We start from the raw sequence: 22,435 nt of genomic DNA, 5'->3' as shown, positions 1-22,435 counted from the left end.
ATTTGGACACTAAACAAACGTCAAATTGGTCAAATTCAACACCTGTTGGTAGAGAAATAATGGTTTCATTCTTTTTGACTGCCTTACAGAATTTGGCCAGGTCTGAATAGGAGTTTGTAATTAATTCCAAATAGTATGTTGACTTGGCAGCCTTATCCTATGTAATTAATTGTTTTAAATTAAGGTTATTGCACATATCTTTCACAGTAGTCAGCCAATTTAGGTTGAGGTCACCCAAGATTAGTAACTCAGAATTACAGAATTCAGAAAATTGGTGGAGCCAATTTATCTATGCTGGAGGGATCTGTAGATGAGGGTTTACACACACTTACCACAATGACTGAATCGTTAGACCCTATGTTGACTTTCAGAGCTAAGAATTCAATGGCATGTAGAGCCATGACTGAACTGAGAATTTACATGAATTGCTACCCAACCTCCCCTTCTAGATCTGTCCATCCTGTACAGAATCGTTAGACCCTATGTTGATTTTCAGAGCTAAGAATTCAAAACATTCTGCAATATTAGCAGCATGTTGTACAGCATGACTGAACCCAGATTTTACATAAATGGCTTCCCAACCTCCCCGTCTAGATCTGTCCATCCTGTACAGATTAAAACTGTTCTGAGACACATCGGAATCATTGATAGTCGTCTTTAACCAGGTTTCAGTTAATAATGAGATATCAGGTTCACCCAGTAAATCCCAAACTCCTTTAAGCATTTGGAAAAAAAAGTATGTCTTTGGAGGGATCAGGCTGAGGATGATGTAAGTCTAGTCTCCATTCCTCACATCCTCTTTCAACATTGGTCAGGTTAGACACATTATGTTTTCTAAATCTACTGGAGCTCTGACTTTTTAATATGTGGTTGCCACGTCCATGAGAAGTCAGGGGGCTTACAGTACAGAGTTACAGTAAAGAAACACATCTTCTCTTTTTAATTTACTTTCTATTTTGACTTTTCTTCTCTTGGTTACAGTCAGAAGATGATAATGTTCAAGTCAACTAAACCTGAAATGAAGCATCAACCTTTCATACTGGATATAAAGAGTCAGACTGTGAGCTTCCTGTTTGTGAAGTTATGATCTGAAGATCGACTGTCTGAGGAGATGATGATGATGATGATGATGATGATTATGTTGGACTTTTTTAGGCCCTTTGTGTTGTGTGACTGTGTTGCCTGATACAAATCTGGTATGTTGTAGTTTTTTTAGGACAGGTTCAACAGGTAAGCACATGAGCCAACAGGATCAACAGTTCAGATAGTTTCAGGTTCCTGTAAACAACTTTTAGATTCACTTCATACAGAAACTAACCATTAAAACTATTTACCATCTACATTAATAATAAATACTGCATCAATAATGAAACATATTTAATACTACTACATGTAAAACTTTATGTACATAACACAAAGATTCAAGATTCAAGAACTTTATTGTCATAATGAAAATACAACGAAACTGCAACTGTATCAACTTCAGATGGCACATTTGTATTTAAGACTTCACACATAAATACAAACAATAAATGAGACAGAAATATAAAATTATCAGTGATAAAGTGCAAATATAAGCAGCAAAATGCAATTACAAAAATACAACTAACAAGGTGTACATCTGATGTAATATACAATCCATTAATCAATTACATCACATGACGTTATAATTATCAGCTTCTTATCAACATCCGAGTGGCTTTGAGTTATTGAGGTTCAAAGTTTTGACATCCTCATTATCAAAACTGACAGAACAGTTCACTTTTATTTGACAAATATCACAGTTAAAAATGTGGTAAATGTGGCTTTCAGATAGAATCTTATAACTCTGAGAACTCACTGTTTGATTTTGTTTTAATACACAAAACCAATATATAAACTAATGAAGGGAGTTATGATTCAAAATATTTGGGTACAGACAACAATTTAGCTGCATGGTTTAAATTGAGACATAATTACCTTTGTTTTTACTGATGGATTTAAACTAATAATACAGTTAATCAAATTTAAAAATGTTTCTCCATTCATTTGCTGATATTTTCTCTCTTTGCTCTGCTTCATTTTGTTGTTTTTTGTTGCTGTCTGTCTGTTAACGCTTCTTGTCTTTTCTGCTCCCAGATTTACAGAATGTTTCACTCTCATCATGTGTCTGCTGCAGATGGACACTTTGTTTTATGTTATAACTTACATAACATTAAATGCTTGTTTAACATTATACCTTATATAATGCTAAATGTTTGTTTAATGCCCGTTTAATGTTATAATTTGAGAACAAGTTACAACATTAAATGGGCACAAACCCAGTTAGCAGCGGGCAACATTAACATCAGCTAGCAGCCTGAATATATCTTACATTCTTACATATAAACATTTTGGCTTTCAGTGCTCATTTTTTAAAGTAAACATAGCAACTTAAGTCACTAATAATAACAGTAATTATTGTTTACAACTGTGTAATTAAACTTGGAAAGCTAGCTGACTAGCATGGCAGCTAACAGTGAAAATCTGCTTCTCACTGAGTTAAAACAAGATAAAAAACTGACTCAGCTTGTGTTTATATCAGTGTCATTCATAATGATTTTGATAAAATAATCAATTTGGAGGTTTCAAAACTAAAGATTGAAGAACATTTCATGATCTTTTCAGCTCCTCCAACCACAGTCACAGCATCAAGTTAGACATTGATTTTTGAAATGGAACCTTTTCTTTTCTCAAACTTTAAGGCCAAAATGTTAAGAACTAAACAAAGAATAATTTAATGTCAATAACTAATTTTTGTCATAATGTCAGATAAAAACCTGATAATTTCAAGGTCACGACCTATTAGGTAAATGTTTTAAAATGTCTGAAGTAACAAACAAATGAAGAACCTCCTCACTAACTGTTACATCATCTGTTTGAAAGTAAAAATGAATAAATCATAAAAATGTTCATGAGCGTCAGTCTGCAGGACTCGGCTGCATCAGCTGTTCATTAATACATCAGGAAATTTGATTTAATTATGATTATTGTTCTTCTGAAGTTTTTACTCACTTTGTTACTGAATCAGGTTGCACTATTACATTTATCTGGATCTATCTTCTTCTTCTTCTTATTATTATTATTATTATTTATGACTGTATATTTTGTTGTACATATTATTTGTGCAAATAAATGATAAAAAAATATAGTCTATAATTTATAATATTGTACAATATCCACCTACAGTTACTGTGTGTAACCATTTAGTAACAATAAGAACCAGTTTATGTGCTGCAACCTTTTAATAATTTAGTGATGAGTAAATCTCCCCTAGGAAACAAACTTAGTAACGAGGTTAAGTTTAAACTAAAGAGCAGCTGGTGCAACTGGTTACTAACATAGATACAGTTACTGACTCTTAAGCCCTTTTCAAACATTAAATAATAATAATAATAATAAAACATTTCTGGCTTCATCTGTTTGTTAAAGTGATGCTCTTTGTCATTTTATGTTAATGTTCTTTACATTTTCATTCAGACATGACAGGATGTTTACAGGAAGAGCTTCGATGAGTTTGTGAGAAATGAAACTTTTTCAGTTTCATCATTTAACGTCATCAGAAAGCATTTTTTTCTGCCTGTTTTATAAAATACATTAAAGAAGTTTCATTCCTGTCGGTATACATATATACATATAATACAAAATGTAAACATGATTTGTATAACCATAATAGTTTCAAAGCAGAAAATACAAGAAAACAACAATATTTTTACACAGAACTTGGGTTGGTATTCTAGCAGGTGATGTAAACTCTACATCATAAATGATGATAATTCATTCTTTAACATCGAACAAAACCAAAAGTCTTTCTCTACATCCTCTCCAGTGTTTTGGTGTCACTGATAAACTATATTCAGCTTGTTGAACTGGTTTTCTCAGAAACTAAATGTACCGTAGCTGTGGGTGTTGTTCTACATGTTCCCTCATTCAAGCGTATCGATCATCTTCTCATCTATCTTTAGCTTGTACATTCTCATCTTGCCCATGTTGTAAAATGTTTTATATGCTTTTAATCAGATCCTTTGTTTTATTATTCCAAACTCTACTTAGTATATCATTAACACATCAATTTTTTTTCAGATGCAGACGCAGGGCATTTATCATAGCTTCAGTCAGTTTTGCCCCTTTTAGTTTGCTGCATATTTTTTCATTTACTGCAGATTTACATGGAATTAAAACACAATTTTATTTAAGATTATTACCAATAAAATCCACATGAGCTTAATCTGTTGAGTTCAAAAATACGTTTCCCACAACAACTTGTAGAATGTGGGATCTTTTCCATGTTTATCAAACAGCAGCAGGAATAATAAAGAACCTGTTTCATCTACAGTCTCTGATGTGAGAGATGAACTGTTCATCAGTTTACACACAGATGACACAGCAGAGGAAACTTCATTCATTATTTAAATCCTCTGACAGGATCAGTGTCAGTCAGTTCTCTGCATGTGTATCTATATAATCAGTGTGTCAAATAGTCTCTGATAGCAGGAGCTTCTGTGCTGTTTGCACTGTTTCCTAAACAGAGTCGACCTGCATCAACATCCTGTATGATGTAAATAAATAAAATATGTTGATGGAAACATTTTAAAACAGGTTTAATCACAGTCCTGGCTTACTGTACACAGTGTGGACACCTTCGTCCATCACTTCAGTATTTGGAGGAAACAGATATTTATTCTGTTTATTTATAAATGTTCCTATATTAATGTTTGGGGTGAACTCATCCTCTCTCTCACTCAGCCTCTCCTCTGTTTCACCTGTTGCTGTGTTTAAAGGGAAGTTTAAAGGAGCTCATGTGATTGGTCAATACTGAATAATAGATTCCTCCCACTAATAATGGATTCAGTCTCTCCTCCATGTTGTTCCTGGCTTTGCCACACTGACACTCCATACATTAGGAGTTAAGAGTTGGATCTGTGCTGCGCCCTCTTTAAGGCAAATAAGACCCAAAATCTTTTGATCCCTGGTTTATATTCTGTTGTGAGAACATTAATGTTACACACAGTTCTGTGTCTTTCAAACCAACAATGATCTCCTAATGCACAATACTCTGCCAGGCTCTGAGCAGTAGTAATAAATGATTCAGGACTTTCTCCTGGTCCTGGATAAACATCTTGTGAGAGTTAAAGCTTTACACAAAAACACAGACTAACACATTGTTGGTTTGGTTTTGCACAGAGAACAACAGCAGGACACACAGATTCAGAGAGATCTGAGAAAAGAGACATCTGATATCGCAGGATGCTGGAATGAATTCTGCCTCATAGATTTAAGCATTTTAAAGATCAACAAACCAAAAATAACAAGAGGGACAACACTGACAAGACCAACTGACAGACCAATTACCACTCCAGTATATCTAACCATCTTTCCTTCATCCTTGTCTCCTTCAGTCCAGGTGTTTCCAGCTGTGTGACCTGCAGAGCAGAAACAGGTGTGAGGTATCAGCTGTCAGGTAGGTGATGACTGAAGAACTCTTCAAACTCATGTCAGACATTATCTACTGAACTCTGATTACATCACTCATCTCACCATCAACACCTTTATAAACACAAACAGCTGATCTGTGATGAAGCAGCTGCACTTCAAACTCACCTGAGTCACTAACTTCCAGCTGGATGATCTCAATGTGGTCTCTCTCTCTGCCTTCTGTGTTGCTGATTTTAATTCGACACTCATATGTTCCAGTGTCATTGATGTTGACGTTCTTCAGAACCACAGAAACGTCTCCATCCTTCATCTCTGGATCTCTCAGCTGCACTCGACCACGAACAGATGGATGCTGGTAGCTAACATATGAGAGGTCATCACGGAGGAAGAAGACATAACCATCTGACAGGTCAGCTCTTCTCCACCTTAACAGTGAGATGGCTTCATCTCTGGGACCCCGACAATGAAGAGTGACATCATCTCCAGACTTTGCTTTTATCTCTCGCTGAGCTAAACAAAAACAGACAAAGACGCAGAAAAGCAGGAAGTAAAAATCAGTGATACAACTCCTTAATAATTACATTTTCATCATTTAATATTCGAACAGCTCTACAGTTTAGACACTCAAATATATTTAGAACTAAACTTTTAGAGCATGTGTATGTGGACGATGCACATTTATCTTTAAACAAAGAGCCTATGTCAGATCAGGAAAAGTGTCAATAAAGTTTTATTTGCTGTCGTCCATTAATTCATCATTTATCAGACTCACATTTCCTTAATGATGATAAAGCGGAATCTGTGTATCAGGCTGCAGCTTCAATACATTACACAACATATTTGTTCAGCTTTAATCTGACGGGCAAAACACAGGAAGCAGCAACCGAAGATGAAAAATATAGTTAAGGATTTAAAACATAAATAGATCAGAGACACAGAGACATGACTGTAGCTCACAGTCCGATCAGTGATAATGTGTTTGGTGATTTTTACTTGAAAAGGCATCAAGGTTAAAATACAGAATATTTTAAATGTTTAGACGTCTATTTGTATCTCAGCTCAACATCATTCAGTGATGCTGCTCACTCAGAAATATTACATATAATCTACAATATTATCGGAATGATGTTCCATCAGTGTGACCAATCAGTGATAGAGATAATTATTCATTGATCCTACATGTCTAAAGCTTCATACTGATTGTTTAGATTTAAAGTGAGATTTATTGTCAGTTAAAATTTTGGCTTCCAACAATTATGAAAACAAGATAATCGAGATAAAGCAATTATTGTGCTTCACTCCGTTTTGCAATTCTCCTTTTGTCTTGTGGTATAAATCCAGCACATCATGTGTCGGAAACACAAACACAGACACAGAGTCTTCCTCACAGAGGCATCTACAAACTCTCTTCTTTCCCTCAGCGCCATGCTTTCTCTGTCTGCAGTCTGTTATTGTGAATATGCTTACTTGTAAAAAGCTGATTATAAACCTGGTTACTTGAATACATGGCAGATAAATCAGTCTTCTCCAGAGAGTAAAATCTACCTGTTCCTGTTCAGCCTCCTGTGAAACCAGCTTTCTCTCCCAAACTCTGATTACAGAAAGCAGGTTTCTTGTTCACATGACAGTTAAGAAATCAGCTTCCTGGAGAAAACTGGCTGTAAGCTGGTTAAATGCATGTTTACACACTGCATGATAATACAAGTCAATGGTTTCTGTCAAACACTGTTTCTTAAAGTACCAATGAATGATCCTTTTAGTATTGATCACTCTCCACACAACATGCATTTTAACAATCGCTACAATAATATGATCTAAGTTATTTTGTGTGTTTTGAACGTATGGTTAGTAGTTTCCAGTAGGTTGTGGAAGTGCACCACAACATACTTAATCTTATTTATTTTGATCTAATATATTTTTTTATTAGTTTTAAATTATTTATATAATAATAAATTATACACACACACACACACACACACACACACACACACACACACACACACATATATATATATATATATATATATATATATATATATATAAACTCCATTTGTTGATGAAGGCCGTGAGATGCAGTTGAAAGCCAGTAAGCGGACCTTGATTTAAGCTTATTTTGTCATGCTGCTGCTAGGTGCTGTCTGGTAGAACAGTTTCTCTGAATGTGACTCTTTTTTTCCTTCTTTCTTTTTCTACTTTTCCTCTTTGTTTTTCTCTGTTTCACTGCTTGATATGTTGAATTGTGTTTCTGCGTCCTTAACAACATGTGAGTCGAGAGATGTCCAGTGGTGGCAGTGGTTCATCCAGGGGCTTTCTGTAAGTAATTTATAATGAGTATAATGAGTTAGATTAGAAACATAATTTTATGTTTCATATCTAAACATCATAATAAATCTATAGCAGTCTGGGGCCCCAGGCAGTGGTCTACCTTGCTTAATGGTAATGTTGTCACTGCATTCTTGTGGCCTATTGCTGCTCTCAATAAAGCCAAACTAAATATAGCTTTAATAATGTTTTCTTAGTTTAGCTGACTTGGCTTTGTGTCACTTCATGACTACAACAACAGGCTCGTTTGAGATAAACCTGGAACCTGGAAAGTGGACAGGACCAGGCAGCAGCAAAGAGCTGTAGACAAGTCAGACAGTTAAGGTCCATCCTGTTAGATCTGATCCCCATTTAATGAAATATAATCAATATAATACAGTTACTATGGAAACTGCCTTTGTTTTCTTGCGGGTGTCGAGTTTAACAAAGTGGCTTAAAGGAGGAAGCGCTGCTCCATAGAGAATCTGAGACACAGGTACTGTCTAAAACTTTATCAATAACTAATATCTGGAGATAATAATTAGATTTCTTATAGAGTGAAACTACAGTTTGTTAGCAACTTGTCAACACAATAGCTAAAGTTTAATATAAAACGCGAACAATCACCATCTTATATATTGAGTATGTAGATACACTCACTGAACACTTAATTAACACGGTGTGGACAAAATATTAGGAACACTTTTCAATATAATTCACTTCAGTACACCAACACCCACTACGATCTCAATAATAAAGTAAAATTATCACCTTACATAAATATAAATATAAACATAAACAGATCAAAGACACAGAGACACGACTGTAGCTCACAGTCTGATCAGTAATAATGTGTTTGATGATTTGAACTTCGAGATTATAATACAGTAGATTTTAAATGTTTAGACATGTATTTGTATCTAGCTTCCATTTATGTCCATAACTCACTTTTTGCTCCTCTGGGAAGCTGAGTAAAAAGTTATGTAATGTTATGTTTCTTTCTTTCTTTCTTTCTTTCTTTCTTTCTTTCTTTTCATTCTTTGTCTGCAACGCCCGCAGCCTCTGTATGAGGAAGGAGACAAGAGTCTGGAAACCTGCCAGGGATCAGACTAAAAGGTGTTTTTCCACCACAGTAACTTTAACCCGGAGCTCCTCACTACCTGTAACAGTAACTGAACCAGTAACAGAGTTTTCAGTAAATGTTAACCCTCTTGTTGTCCTCGGGTCAAAATTGACCCGGGAGGACAACAGGTATCATTATGTGCTGTCATCAAAAAAATTGAAATAGTTTCAAAACAGTATCCTGAATAAGAAATTATGAATTATTTTAACTATAGTTGAGATCAGAGGAAAATATGTTGATGGATTATGGCAGACTGGTATATGTAAAAGTTTAGTCAGTATAATGTTTTAAAACCATTTCACTTTTTTTGATGACAGCACATAATGACTCCTCAAAATTGACCCATCGCACACAGCATCATCACACACAGCTTACCTGCAGAGATGGAACACGTCAGGAAACATACAAGGAAACACACAGCGAAGGCTGAAGTAGACATCTTTCTCCTCTTCTTATCATGTTTAGTATTTAATGGCTGTTGATGAGATGCAGTTGAAAGCCAGTAAGCGGACCTTGATTTAAGCTTATTTTGTCATGCTGCTGCTAGGTGCTGTCCGGTAGAACAGTTTCTCTGAATGTGACTCATTTCTTTTTTCTTGGCTGCTGTGACTTCGAACCTCTCAAACCTGTTTTCTGATGATGGGGAGGAGCAGCTACAACACAGACAGAAAACCACGCCTGTAGGATTCAATAATGTTCTTTTTAACGTACATAAATGTCGTCATATATTAAACTAAATGGCAAATACAGAATTATATTGGACAGAGAAAGACAAATGAATTTATATTTCTCTCGCTGGTCATGGAGTGATTTAAAAGAAGTTACTGATTCTGGAAGCCTTATCTCCTCAGACAGGTTGTTCCAAAGTTGAGGGGCCCTGATGGCAAAAGCACGGTCACCTGTAGATTTAAGCCTCGACTTTGGAACAGCCAGAGGGGCCCCAACTGAGGATCTAAGGCTGCGGGCTGGCTCATACGGGGTCAGCATATCTGTTATGTAGATTGGAGCCAGACCCAGATGTGCTTTAAAAGTGATCAGTAAAATCTTAAAATCAATTCATGAACAGGGAGCCAATGGAGAGAAGCCAGGATTGGGGTGATGTGATGTTGTCTGTTAAAACCAGTAAGAAGTCGAGCTGCTGCGTTCTGAACTAGTTGGAGGTGGAACAGGGATTTTTGTGTTATACCGGAAAGGAGGGAGTTGCAGTAATCTAGTCTAGAGAAAATGAAAGTGTGGATGGTTTTTTCAAGGTCGGAATGGTGGAGCATTGGCTTAATTCTGGAGATGGTTCTGATTTGGAGGAAGCAGGACTGGACAACTTTGTTAATGTGTGGTTTGAAACTTAGACCTGAATCGAACAGTACTCCGAGATTTCTGGCGGTGGGCTTCATGTGGGTGGATAGGGGACCAAGACTGCTGGGGTTATTTGGATTAGGGGGACTGAATGGTATGACTTCTGTTTTTGAATTGTTGAGTTGAATGATGACTATGACCTTTATAAATCAAATCATTAAAGATGATAAACAGGAAGTTAATTTATATTCTGACTTGGTTACATTGAATCATTCCATATAAGTGCATCATGAAGATTTGTCCAGCAGGTGTCGCCACTTCATCATCCTCCCATTAAAGCTTTGAGGTCTTCCAGTCAGTTGTGTGTAAACTGGGTTCATTACTGGAGACTTCAGGTGTTCAGTGGGAAACTATGAGCTCAGTCCTGATGTAGAAACACCACCAAACTCCATTAATCAACTCATCCAAAGCTTCAAATGAGATCTGGGTTCAATCAATGTTGACTCAGGATCAATAACTAATGTTATAACTATTGAAGTTGACAACAGTGAAAGAGGTTTTCCTCGCTGTAATCATTCCTCCTGTTCATACTGGATATTAAAAGATCTTCAAATGTGCTTTCAATGGAAGTGATGGAGGCCAAAATCCACAGTGTGTCCACACAGTTATTTAAAAGTCTGTGTGAAGCTTCTATTCAGCTTCAGCAGTCTGAGTTAGTCATATCAAGTGGATATCTGACACATTTACAGTCTTTTTAGCATCAAATTCCCTCTTTGTGTTTCCTCAGACAGTGTTTCCCTGTTGAGCTGCAGGTGGAAGTATAGTAACAAAAAGAGGAACTTTGGCACTAAAAAGACTGTAACGTTGAAAGATATCTACTTGATTTGACTCATTTTAACTGAAGCTTCAGAGGCTTCATGTCATTCAGACAGAGGTGACTTGACTCAGACATTTAAAAAAGAGCCACATGTTCTCTGATAAACACAACACAACTGAGCTCCAATAAAACCACCTTCAGTCTCTGCAGTCTGCTGTCAGCAGATAAGACAAGTTCCTACAAGTTCTGAGAATGGATTCAACTGAAAGTTGGCTGCTGAACAGAGTTTTAAACAGTAACAAAACTGACAGTTTGCTCAGAGCAAGAATTTAATGGTTGCTGGAGTTTAGCATGTTATACTTCACACACACACACACACACACACACACACACACACACACACACACACACACACACACACACACACACACACACACACACACACACACAGATGCCAGATGTCAGATGCTTTTATCCAAAGACAATCAAATGTTAGAGGACAGTGACTCAGAAAGAACTGTGGTATAAATTCTCAAGCAGCTGATCAGGTACAAGTGCAATGAGAAGTTACTTTAATTATTAAGATAAGAAGTAAATAAGTGCACAATAAATATCATAAACAACAAGAAAGCAGTGCGTCAATCAACAGAGTGCTGAAGTGTTCAGTGTTCACAGAGGAGCTGACTTTTCAGATGTTTCCTGAACGCACCACAGGACCTGAAACTGTGACGTCTTTCAGTGAAAGTTTGGAGGAGACAAAACCAATGAAGATGAGATCTGGATATTTTTACTAAATAGAGGAATCAGAGGGAGTTACTGAGTTTTAATAATTAGTCATTTTAGATCACAAAAGATACGTGAATAAATGATCAAAACTTTTCTCCTGAACGTCTCTGTGGGTGGAGTTACAAAGCTGCTGCTATTTGTCTCTTGTTTACAGTAAAACCAAACTTCCTGCTTTTAGTTCTCTCAGGGAAATCCCTAAATTGTCTCAGTTCTGAATAGTTCCAGTGTGATTACTCATCAAACCTTTTTCATCTTGTTGATCAGTATCACAGCCAGCAGCAGTAAATAATACAGTGAACAGAGACTGTGTGCAGTTTCTATCCTCCAACATTTGATCTGAGTGTCTGAATACTGAATCTGGACATTTGTTCACCTCATGGACACTTCTTTCTGTTGACAATCTGTCACATCTTATAGATCAGACACTGCTCACTACTGAGTGTCTGTTATGTAGGAAGTAGTGAATGAGGGGAGGAGGAGAGATTTCAGTCAGAGAGAAAAGTAGAAACTAAATGATCCGACACTCTCAGGACAAATGAAGTGACTCTTTATCAGCAGCAGCTGAAAATATTTGCCTCCACATTTAGAATTCAAAACAGTTTTATTATCAAGTTTCAGACAGGTTTTGGAGGATGAGGCAGGTTTTTACACACATACACAGATCTGTTGGAAGGATTAAAATGATTCTACTTGGTTCAGAGGTGAAGTTCAGCTTGAACTCATTTGTTATCCAGTAAACTGAGTCACAGTGAGTTCACTCTGCTGTCTGCTGTGGTTATTTAAAGCTGTTTGAGCTGTTAAAGTATTTTAAGCAGCTTCAGTCTAAACACACATCAAGACTTGATTGATGGAACATGAATGTGCGAACCAGATTTCATGGTAACTTCACTGGAGCCTCATCGTAGCTAAAACATCAGAAAGTCCAAACATACACAAGAATCCAGGCAGCTTAAGTTTGATCAGAATCTTCTGATGCAGTTATTGATTTATTGATCAGTAGCAGAACCTGAAACTATCAAACCATCAGAAGTAAAACTGGCTCTCAATGTGCGTTGGAGGCTGAACATCATCTACATTTCTGTTTTACTTTTAACAGTCAACACATTATCATGTTAACTTTTTACTTTCATGTGATGTCTCTCATGCTGTAGGATAAATATGATTCTCAGGACTTTTGTGTTATAAGTGACCCAGACACAGACAAAGCAGAAGCTGAATCACACTCACAGTCATAAATGAAGCATCTGTCTACAGCAGATAGGGATCATATTTAGTACAGTGTAAGTATAGAGAAACACCGTCAGAGGTTCATACTACAACTGAAATGAAGCATCAACCTTTCATACTGGATATAAAGAAAAACATCTGTGGACTGTGTGATAATGAATGGCTCCATTGAACTGTTTTTAGCTGGATGGTTACCATGGTACCAAATGTCAGACCTCCCTTCAACTTAAGGAGAAAAACAAACAATTACAAAAATAAACAAAAACCAAGCTAAAATAATTTAGGGAAATACAACAAAAAATAAATGACAACAAGAAGCTCATAAAACCAGCAGAAAAACTAACCAATCAGAAGACAACAATCCAATAAAAACATTTAGCAGCAGTGACTCAGCAGACAACAGAGAGCAACAGAGGGGAGATATCATCATCCTCTCCACACACCGAGATTGGGTATCAAGCTCTTACGACCTTAACCTAAGAATGACTATCATGACTGAGCTGGACACCCAGCATTATTATAAATAAATAATAATAATAAAGTTATACATAATACATATACTTATATACTTATAATACGTCACAAGGAGTGAACTAAAAATAAATTGTCCATTTGCCAATCTGCCCAGTCAGTGTTGTATTAAAGGTTGTATTACTGAACCAAAACAGTTTGCATGTCAGCTCCATGGGAAGAAATCCACAGTTTTTGTATTTATAAATGCATTATGATGATTGATATGATACATGATACATCAATATATTGATTCATTGGCTTTATTTCTCTGCCCACCTTAGTGAAACAGGCTCACAGACTGACTGGGAGCTGATCAACCAATATAAATACGGAAAATAACTTCTAAACACATACATCCCATGTTGGCCTTCACAATAAACAGCTGTCTACGCTTCGTGACTGGTTGATGTTTTATTCACTGTGTGAAAAGTCAGAGAAAACGACCTCATAATATTTTTGTTCTGTGTGAAAGTACTCATGACAAAAACAACAGTTCGAAAAAACCTTTTGACTTGCAAATTCATTGCATGAAAAAAAAAAAAACGTCCCCAGTGTGTAAAGGCCTTAATACACATCAGAAACAGAAATGATAAAAATCAAATCATAAAACCAATAAAACATTTTAAAAACTGTAAAACACTAGTTATTTTATAGATTTTACAATGTGACAGAGTTCAGTCTGCTGTGTTATGAGTATTTTCACTTCAGCTGCACTTCTGTACTTCTGTTTTAGTAAAATGATGAATGGAAGAGATTTACTCACAATGGAATAATTGTTACTTTTACTTCAGTAAAACACTGTAAAAAAAAGAAAAAAATTAGAAAACTGGATTATAAACTCCTGATTATAAGTTTTAAAAGTGATCATAAAACAAAAACTTCAAAGCTTGTTATATTATCCATTGTGTCAAATCTTCATCTGAAAAGTAACTAAAGCTGTCAAATAAATGTAGTGGAGTAGAAAGTACAATATTTCCCTCTGAAATGTAGAAAGTAGCATCACATGGAAATACTCAAGTAAAGTACAAGTACCTCAAAGCTGTATTTGAGTACAGTAGTTGAGTAAATGTACTTAGTTACTTTCCTCCACTGAGTCTAATGAACAAACAATTGTATCAAAACATCAGATATGAAATGTAAATATGAATGAATTGAGGCAGTTGCTACAAACTGTGTGGATTTATACGGAGGCCTGTGAGGGTCATATAGAAACAAATAATGTCATATAAATAAATCTGTTCCACATATTGTAAGTAATGTAATTCAGCTTGTAATTATCATAGCAGCTGGATGAAGGCACAGACTAATAACTGGTGTCAGTAAATAGTGAAAATGTGATAATATCACAAACTGTCTGCTGTTGTCAACAGACTGAACACAAGTGAATCACAGCTCAGCTGAGACCGGTTCAACTGCTTTTTATTCCAGGATGTTCAGATGTGAGCTGACATGTTCAGACTCAGTTTAAAATAAAAACAACCAAGACTCATCTACACTCATAAAGACTGAATTCATAATAAGGAAACAAATCTTTAAAACAATAATCTTTATTGTTTCAGAACAATCACATTATAAAAACCATAAACAGAAGAACTTCAGTGTGTGAAAAGACTTTACAGGAGGTAGTAGAGATTTATTGGTACCACTATCATTGATACTCTTATCGGTTCTTCATTACAAAAGAATTGTTTCTAAAAAAAAATAAATATTTTTTTAAATAAATCATTTGGAAGAACTAAGTATTTTCTGTGAATTTAAGAATCATTAAGATTGGCTCATTTTATTATTAGAATGTGATCCATTTGGTCGAATAACATCTGGAAAGTCTAAAAAAGCTGCATAATTAAATTATTTCATCTTATTCAATTTGACTGTTTTGATTCAGTTTTATACTGAGAGCAGTAAAAACACTTTTGTTTTCACTTGAAACTTCATAACTTTTCCTAAATTGAGCCAGAATATACAAAAGTGGAAATATTTCAACATTGCACATTTTACACGCAGTTAAATTTAACATTTATTTATTCAAAAACATTCTTTACATTCAATAATAGAGAAAAAAGAGAAACATGCTGCAGTCACATCTTTATCAACTAAAGTATTAGTTGATAAAGATGTTTAGACATTCACAGCACTTCAAGGTTCAGGAAAGATGTTAAATATTGGAACGTATATATAATCAGAGCTTATGGGTGCTGAGACCATGCCCCTAGGAACAGTGAAATGACTCAAAGTCTAAAGGAGCCACATGATTAAATTATTTCATCTCATTCAAGTAATCAAGGAGCCAACTGGAAGTCTGCCAGCTCGGCCAGTGAAGGTCTCAGACACACTGGAGAAGGACTCTAGCGTGCTCTATGGGTTAACATCTGGACATCTTTTAAGCTCCAGATGTGGAATCTGAACTAATTTCAGGAGTCATGTGATGTCTGTCAGCTGTAAGTTTTTATTTTCTGGCTGTTTGAAGTGTTTTTAGATGTAATTTTATGATCAGAATCATACTGTTCAGGTCAAATTTGACCCATTTTTTATACGTGAGAACAATAAAAACTTTTGTTTTCACCTGAAACTTTATAACTTTTCCTAAATTGAAACAGAATATACAAAAGTGTAAATATTTCAACTTTAATTCATCTTTGCACATTAAACACACAGTTAAATTGAACCTTTATTTATTCAAAAATGTTCTTCACATTCAATAATAGAGAAAAAAGAGAAACATGCTGCAGTCACATCTTTATCAACTAAAGTATTAGTTGATAATGATGTTTAGACATTCACAGCACTTCAAGGTTCAGGAAAGATGTTGGTTAAATATTAAAAAGTAAACACTGACTTCACTGGCGTTCATGTGGAGTCGGAGTAATTGGAAGACCCCTCAACCCCTCAAGTTGAAACAACAACTCAGAAAGTCAGTGGAAAGTTTGGTACATGACTTGCTGAAAGTTTGTCTACGCAGAAACATGATGGATGAAAGTAAATGTTTGGTTGATAGCAAGAAACTTTTACTAATTCACATATTTCACATCAATTTTTTGCTCACATGTAACTTGTAATATAGTTTTAGGTTGTAACTGTGTCCATGTAAAGTTATGTATTGGCATTAATGCTGATAACAAGTCAGCATTAGTGGTTTGGTTTAGTGGTTTTAGGGAATGTACTGGTGCAGCAACAAATCTGGGACAAAATTCAACACATCTTCTTAGTAGCGTCCATGTTGTTTCCACATTACAACTTAAAAGCTCATAAACACACTGAAGTGAAAGAATGACTTCATCCGAGGAGCACATGAACGCAGCAACAAAGGTGTCAGTTGTCAAAGTCATGTGACTTGTTGTGACAAATCACTCCCCCAGGACTTCCTCCTCCTGCTTATGACATTTCACCTCCTCTGAACTGTGAGTCGGAGGGATCAACAAAGTTTTATCTTTTCTTATCTGGTTGACATTCATGTGCTGCTGAGTCCTCTGAACCGTAACACACACACACACACACACACACACACACACAGAAAGATAAAAAGTGTCCTTTCAGCAGAGTTGTTTCATTTTGATGATGGAGACTTTTGCATATTATAAAACTTAACACTGAAAACAAAGTTTTGCAGGTAATTGATCAGATAAGAACACATTACCAGATGGTGGCGCTAGATGAACTCTGCACTGTGTGTTTTATTAAACCTGCACAGCTGACGAGTATCAACAGGTTCAACAGCTCAGCTTCAGGTAAACAACTAAACAGGAAGTCAGGTTATAAACATAAATGAATATATAACATGAATCCAGCTCATCTACATTATGAACAAAGTCTTTATCAAAACAGGAAACATGTTAAAAAGTATAGATATTTAATAATGAAAAATTAAATGTCAACAAATACGCAGTGCAGTAAATATATTATATGTTACAAGTTCAGAATGAAGCTCTGGGTACAAACTGATGCAACACATTTATTCACAGGGGTTAACTGTGAATAAATGTGTTGTGCAAACATATTTAAAATAGTTGTTCAGCATGTTATTCATATCATTGTAGTGTTAACTCAGCTTGCATCAGCTCTATTATCTCTGAACTGTGAACTTTAATAACTTTAGCCTCCAGTCCTGCTTTAAAGTTCTCAATGAACTTCACTTACTTCAAACATCCCATAAACAACACTACAAATACCTGCATCTGCACCTGAACATTTCCTACACAATACAGAAACAATAGATCATACACACTGAAAACATCACGTTATAACAGTGTTTACAGTATAAACTACTGTAGACAGTCTAATATTGGCTGGAAAACACAATAAAACTCACTTTCCAGTCTGCATCTCTACAGACTCACAGCAATAATCTCACTCTTACACACTCTGAACACAAATAACATTACTTACACAACACAGTAAAATGCTATTAAACAAAACTGAAGTGAAAATGAAATAAACTAGTTTTTATCACTTGCATTAGTAGAATATCTGCAGCTCTAATTATGAAGGGATCCTCTAATGCTCAGTATGAACAGGAGGAATGATTACAGCAAGAAAAACATGTTTACTGATGAAAGTCCGACCTTTTAGACCTGGTTCCAGTTCAGAACATGTTGCTGCTGTAAAAGCTTCAGGACACAAAGATTCAGGAGTTCAGAGATCTGAGACTTTTCAGACCTGCTGGGGGACAGCTGCTCAATAATGAGCTTGTTGGTCAGGATGTTGTCTACGTTGTCTACGTTTTCTATAAATCACAAAACAAATAACAGCAACAACAAGCACAGCAACAACAGGCAGACCAACTGTTAGTCCATGATTTCTTTCTACCTTCTTTCCTTCATCCTTGTCTCCTTCAGCCTTGTGTCCTTCAGCCTTGTGTCCTTCAGTCTGACCTGCAGAGCAGAAACAGGTGTGAGGTATCAGCTGTCAGGTAGGTGATGACTCACCTCTACAAACTCTACAAACTCACCTGAGTCAGTAACTTTCAGATTGATGGTGGTCATGAGCTCCTGTTTTTTGCTGTTCACAGAAACGCGACACTCATATGTTCCAGTGTCGTTGATGTTGACGTTCTTCAGAATCACAGAAACGTTTCCGTCCTTCATCTCTCGATCTATGAGCTGCACTCGATCACGAAAAGATGGATGCTGGTAGATTTCATATAGTCGGTTCTCTCTGAAGAAGAAGACGTAATCATCTTTCTTCAGGTCAGGTCTGATCCACATTAACGCTGTGATGGCTTCATCTCTGGGACTCTGACACTGAAGAGTGACATCATCTCCAGGCTTTACTGTTATCTCTGAAAGATTCCAACAAAAACGGGAAATTCACAGAAAAGCAGGAAATAAAAGTTAATGATACAACTCTCTATCTATCTATCTATATATATATATATATATATATATATATATATTTTGTGTGTATGTGTGAAGGTGTCAATTAATTTGGTGTAATATGGTGTTTTGGGAGAACATCATTTATTAAATAAGTAATTATTACATGATTAATGTAACATGGAGTAATTTCATTTTTCAGCATGATCAGCATGGCGACCACTGTGTGAATCAACACCTATTTTTATTCATATCCAGCAGATGTCACCTGCACAGCTGCTCACACTGTTAAATAACAGTAACAGAGCCTTGACAGAGTCCCTGTAATATTATACTGCTGAGTTGTTATCATAGATTAAAACAAAGTTGGATAAAGTCAAGAATGTCTGAGAAATAGAACTTAATGTCATAAGAATGTAAAACATGAAATGTTACAGTGACGTTAATGTAAAATAAGTTTACTGTCTGTATATATGATGCAGGACTTGAAGATAAAAAGCAACTGAGTTATATATTTAATCATAATTAACTTGTTTATTGTGTATTTTGAATGATTGAGTAGCTCTGCTTGTTGGTTCAGTTTTGCAGGTTCTTTGCTTTCATTTTTCACACAGTTGTTGAACAATACGTCATATTTCCTGCTGCTTTCATGACACAGAACAGAATCATAACCAATAACTAAAGGAAGTCATGTGATCCTGTTCAATGCTGTATTCTGTAATGTGTTTCCTGTCCGTCCTGCAGAGGGATCCTCCTCTGTTGGAGTTTTTCCTCATTTGAATGGAGGATCAGATACCAGAGGATGTTGTATTACTGTACTGACTGTAAAACCCTCTGAGACTGATCTGTGATGTGTGATATTGGACTGAACACAACTCAGAAACTAGTAACTATGGTAACAAACTGATCTGATATAAATAATCAATAAGGTTATTTAAGGGATGATAACTGGTCCTCACTTCAGTGACGATGCCAAACACCATCAAACCAAAAGAAGAGCAACAATAACCTGAAGACAGCAGCAGCCTAATGTTTGTCTGCGAGGAAATATGTGAATAATATTAAATCTAATATTGTTATGATCTTCATCTCCCGACATAAACCTCCATAATGACTCATCATATTCACTTGATAAAAATGAGGAAATGAAACAGCGTGTCTGTGCCGCCATCAGCCGCCATTAGCCTCTGAATGAGGGAGGAAACAGAGTCTGAAACCTGCCAGCGAACAGAATAAAAGTTGTTTTTCCAGCACAGTAACTTTAACCTGCAGCTGAACCAGTTACAGAGTTTTCAGTTAGTGGTGAATCACACACAGCTTACCTGCAGAGACAGAATAAGACAGGAAACAAGCGAGGAGACACACAGAAAAGGTCAACGTAGGCATTTCTCTCTTCTTCTTCTATAGTATTTGTTGGCTGTTAGTTTCCAGAATTGATGAAGTCCAGACCAGTTACGCTTGAAGAATATTCGACAGTTAGAAGTTGGTAAATGGACCTTGATCTCTGATTATTTTGTCATGTTGCTACCAGTAGTTACAGTTGCCGCCTGACTGATTACTTTCGTTTTCTTTGTTCACATGAACTGTATGGTGAGAAAGCGTCATGACGTCACGTCTCCTCTGCTACGCGCTGTGACAGAGGACTGATAATAAAGATCAGAAACATTTCCATGTTTATAATGTTGTGAAACAACTCAAGACAGTTGTATGATTACAGTATTGACTGAATGAGGGTTAAGTTACTGAACACTGGCAACAACATTGATCCTCGACTCCTCCTGTCCACATGATGAAGAGGGTAAGAGTCGAGATACTGAACCCCAAACTGGTAGCTTGTCCTGCTGTGAGGTATCTTGTGTGTGTGAATGTGTGACTGAGCAGCAGGAAAAACACTGTTAAGAGCTTTGGATAAAAGTGTTATATAAGTGCATCCATTTACCAAAACACTGTGTCCATTACATTAGAGTTTAAACATGTTTTTAATTCATATGAAAAACGGAAAAACAAAATAATGCGTTGTATATTTGTTTATCTTGTTATCAAACAAGTTGGACGCAGCTTTATATGGAGGGGGCAGCGACCTACCTTGTAACTCTGCAGCCGCTCAGTCAGCACGTCTGTCATCAGTCTTTCTGAAATGAATGAAGTGTGTTCCTGGAGTTTACTTTCTAGAGACTAGACTAGACTAGAGACATCACAACCACTTTTTTAGGACAGGATGAGTTTTTACTTGTTCATGGCTGTAAGTGTAGTGTGTGTATATGTAAAATAGTGACATCTGGTAATATATTCACTATTACTTTGTGTAATTTAATGAAATGAGTCATGAAGATGCTTTGATATGTGGCCACTAGATGTTGCTGTAGGACATCAGTCTGACATATCAAAGAGTCTATTCATAAAACCACAAATTAGACACCTTTAAATCATCAAATTAGAGGCCTTTTAGCAAAACATAATAATACAAACAACCCGGTATAACTTAGATTCAAAATGAACAGGATGCATATTATGGTGTTGAATGTATTTAAAGAGGCTATGAAAACAAAGTGCATATTGTACAGAAACAGCAGTTTTGAAAGCTGTGAACAGTCATGAGGCGCCATAGATGGAAATGACTCTAAGTGTTCACTTCACTGTCTGATGACACAATAGTTTTATATTATCTATCACTTCTGTCACCTATGAAACAAAAAACACCTTCAATTCTCATATAAAGGCTAATAATTAAATAATAGAACAGGTATAACCAGCACAGACAAATCATGATCGTTGTTAATAAAGATCAGGTTGAAAAAAACAACAACAAAACAATAAAACCGTTAAAATGACACATTGAGTAATGGCAGTTTGCACAGTAATAATTCATTCAGTACAACATCAGTCATGTTATATTCACTCTGCTGCTCTTCCTTCCTCTTTTTAACTCAAGAAATATTGTTTTTAATAATTTATTAATGCAGCCATTCCTCTGGGCCATTATTATTGGTCAATCGTAATCTACTGTTCATGAAACTCAACTCAACACTTCCTCTACATTTTTCATTTTAAAAGCCTCCCAATACAGGGAAGGCTGTAAGACTTTTAATGTGAAAAATGAGCAGGAAGTTTTGAGTTTTATTTATGTTAGCTTAATGTTGTTTGAGAGAAACAGCAAAGTGGAAAGACAGAAATAATGAATGAGTGAGACTGTTGTTTAAATTGAATTAATGCTGTGGAAGAGGACATTATACTGATCTTATTATGACATCAGGTAAACATGGAGGAAGTGTTCAGTTTGTATTAACAGCAAATTAAAACAGGAGCAGATCAGAAAACATGGAGGCTTCATACAGACATTTGATCAGCCTGGTCCTCTGCAGTTGATGTAAATAAGACTTCAGACACTATTTGAGAATTTAAACTAGTTAAATAGTGTCAATCATTGATGGTTCATCTCTGTGCTAATAATATAAACTGCTATAAATGAGCTGTTTCCTGCTAACTGCTGGAGAGTAAACCACACAGCAGCATTCTCACCTACAAAGGAAGGAAGTTGGGTTTAACTGCTGTGACCAAACTAAGTTGTTCTCACATCACCGAGAGGCAGAATGGACCAAACATCTCTTCAGT

The 22,435-nt window shown here is 36.0% G+C and overlaps 1 pseudogene; it reads left to right on the top strand.

Moving 5' to 3' along the window:
• Positions 1-5,846: 5,846 nt before the first annotated feature.
• LOC121889716 overlaps positions 5,847-22,435 on the top strand; it is a 55,741-nt pseudogene continuing 39,152 nt past the window's right edge.

Source organism: Thunnus maccoyii, chromosome 22 (assembly GCF_910596095.1).
Source record: "Thunnus maccoyii chromosome 22, fThuMac1.1, whole genome shotgun sequence".
Lineage (NCBI taxonomy): Eukaryota > Metazoa > Chordata > Actinopteri > Scombriformes > Scombridae > Thunnus > Thunnus maccoyii.
This window is presented reverse-complemented; position numbering and strand designations above follow the sequence as displayed.